General features: G+C 62.3%; 1 pseudogene; it reads right to left on the bottom strand.

The window, feature by feature from the left end:
• Positions 1–2,443: 2,443 nt before the first annotated feature.
• LOC144324385 (large ribosomal subunit protein eL31 pseudogene) lies at positions 2,444–2,898 on the bottom strand (annotated as a pseudogene).
• Between the last annotated feature and the right edge of the window lie 236 nt (positions 2,899–3,134).

Here is a 3,134-nt window from a genome sequence, read left to right as displayed (position 1 = left end):
TCTGCACTCAGGCATCAGCCTCTTGGCTCCTCAGGTGGCTGAGTTTGTGGCCAGGGGGGCAAGGGAGAGGGGGGTGGGTTTTGAGCAGGTGTGACAGGTGCAGATGGGACCTGCAGACCCTTGTCAGGGGACCCAACAAAGCCCCTCTCCGTTTGGTTTCACCAGAGTTGCCAGGGGTGGGTAAGAAGAACTTTAAACACCAGGCTTTGGGCTTAATCTGAGAAGAGGGACAGCTGGGTCAATTCACGACAGAGACCGCAGAGACCGTGGGATGTAGGGCCACTGTCCTGTTCTACAGAGGAGCCCAGGGGACCACCTGGCCGGGGAGGGGTGAGGAGGGCCGCAGAAATTGGGCCAGGACTCCTTTGTACACTCTTCCTGCGCTGGGTGGTTGAGTCTGGCTGGCCTGGAGCTCTCTGCCCTCAGGCCCCACCCCCACCCCGTCTCCCCCCAGGAGCGGCTTCAGGAGGTCTGCAGCCCCTGTCAGCCCAGCCCATTGCAAATATCCACAGCCTGACCCCGGGACATTAGCACCTCCCTGCCTCTCTCCCCTCCCCGCCCTGCCTCCCCCCTCCCCCCTGCCCTGCCTCTCTCCCCTCCCCCTCCCCTACCCCCATGCCCCTGCCTCTCTTCCCTCCCTCCCCGTGCCCCTCCCGTGCTCCCGCCTCTCCCCCTTCCCCCTCCCCCCATGTCCCCGCCCCCCCCCCCCCCCCGTGCCCCTGCCTCTCCCCTCTTGTCTCTTCCCTCCTGCCCCCCCCCCCCGTGCCCCACCTCTAGCGGGGAGGCGGACGTGCTTCCCTGCGGATACTCCCTAGCCCCTCAGCCTGACCCTCCTCCGAGCTGCTAATTACCAAGATCGCTTAGCTCTGGAGGCTCTAGAAGCCGGTTCCATCCTGCACCCGGGATCTGCCCAGAGTGCCGAGCCCTTGAGGCTCCCCCGAGTCTGCGGGAGCTGCCCAAACCCCGGGGGGCGGACGAACCCTTCAAGCCCGACGCCTCTCCCTTCTCGGGCACCCAACGGGCAAGAGCAGCAGACGGAGCTCGCAGGCCCCGCGCCCTCAGCAGTGGTGGCGCCCGCAGCCCTTCCCCCAGGCAGGGCCCGAGGCAGGGGGACTGTGGGCGTTGATGGGACAGCCCAGGAGAGAGCAGCAGAAGGGGGGCGGCACATGCCGGGTGGGGGCCGCAGGGCCTGCTGGCTGGGCTCGCTGTTTCCACTGTGAGGCCAGCCTGCCCCCCGCCCCGCAGCCAGACACGGTCTTCCACCCGCCAGGCTACCCCCCGCCCTCGGGGCCCCTTCCTGGAAGCGGAGGACGAGCCCAAGTCTCGCTCGCCCCGCCCCCCTGCAAGCACCTGCGAGCCTCGGGTCCGACCTGCCAGCCGGGCCGCCGCCAGGGGGCGCCCGCCACCAGAGGAGGAGGAGGCCGACCTTCCCCAGGCTAAGTCCTGCTCTGGGGGGCGGCGGGGGGCTCCGGGGGGCTCCGGCCTCGGCCTGCCGTCCCTGCCGCACCACAAGCACACTGTGCACCTCGTCACCTCTCTTCCCCCCTAAAGACTCGGTTGAGGTACCACTGCCTCCAGGAAGCCCTCCTGGGCCTCAGGCCGGGCCAGGCTGCTCCCCCAGGCTGCCCCACCCCAGCTCCCGGGGCCCTGTCCACACTGTCAATCACTGCTCCAGGCTCCCAGGGGAGTGGACAGTGAGCCTCCGGGGGCAGGGATGGACCTGGGTCACCCAGGAACCCAGGATGGCCACTCTGGCAATATTCAGGAGAATAAATCTGGGAGCTGGGAGCCCTGCACAGCCTTCCTGGGTGCTCAGTGCTGGAAGTCCTGCCCTCCCCACCCCCACCCCCACCCCTCTGTTGCTTAGGGGCTGAGTGGCTACGATGCTCCCTAATGGGCTCCCTGGCTCCCACCCCGTCCCAGCTTCTGTCTGTAGTCCCTGACCACGTGTGCTCCTCACCTACAGGCTGATCCCTGCCTCAGTTTCCCTACCTCTACAGGGCATTCCAGCTCCCAACCCCTGGCCTTTGCATTAGCTCCAGGCCACCCTCCCCGCCACCATGCGTCTCTGCCTGCTGTCTCCTACTTGAGAGGAGGGTCCAGCTGGGGTGGGGGATTGTTTGTGAGACTCACCTCCAATTCGTGAGTGATAATAAAGGACTCACAGATGTTTGGAAATTATTTTCTCACCACGTATAAGTTAGGGAGGCTTCCCGTTGTCTCTGTAATGATCTGTTGTTTCACTGTGTGATTTGACCCTACAGGGCTGGCCGGCCTGGCAGGCAACACGGCTCTAGCAAGGCTGGGGTGGAACGCTCTAGAACACTCAGAGCCCCACTGCCCAGGATCCCTGCTAGCCTCTGGCTCACACACACCGTGTAGGTGACGCATGACACAAACTGAAGGGCTGTGGCCTGGGCTCAAGCCCCAGCTCCAACTCTGGCTAGCTGTGTGACCTCAGGGGAGCTACTGAACTGGCTCTGTGCTTGAATTTATTTTTGAAAGTGGTGACAGGTACGAAGGTAACCAGCGTGTAGAGCTTGTTTGGTGAATCTTCATCCTCGTTACGTTTTCTGGACAACCGCACATGGATACAGTATGGAACATTCCTTATTTCTTTGGCCCAGACAGCTTGTTGAACCCGGTGTCAATGCGCACATCTGGAGTTCCCATCTCCTTCATGGCAAATTTCCGGATCTCTTTGAGTGTCCGAGGGGCACGCTTCTTGAAACCCACTCCATGCATACGTTTGTGAATGTTGATGGTGTATTCTCTGGTCACTACCTCGTTGATGGCAGAACGGCCCTTCTTCTCGCCACCCTTCTTTGCGGGAGCCATTCTGCCGGGCCCTAGTTAGAAAGCTGTGCTTGAATTTCTTCATTTGTCAGATGGGATGGTGGTATCAGAGCTAGCCCCCGCCCCGACCTCGGGAAGAGTAATGAGACAAAGCCTGCAGAGCCCACGGGAAAGCCCAGCACAGAGGAGAGACCCTAGGGCCCTGCTGTTTTTGTTTTTTAAGATTTCTTATTTATTTATTCATGAGAGAAACACACAGAGAGAGAGGCAGAGACACAGGCAGAGGGAGAAGAAGCAGGCTCCGTGCAGGGAGCCCGATGTGGGACTCGATCCTGGGA

Source organism: Canis aureus, chromosome 11, assembly GCF_053574225.1.
Source record: "Canis aureus isolate CA01 chromosome 11, VMU_Caureus_v.1.0, whole genome shotgun sequence".
Lineage (NCBI taxonomy): Eukaryota > Metazoa > Chordata > Mammalia > Carnivora > Canidae > Canis > Canis aureus.
This window is presented reverse-complemented; position numbering and strand designations above follow the sequence as displayed.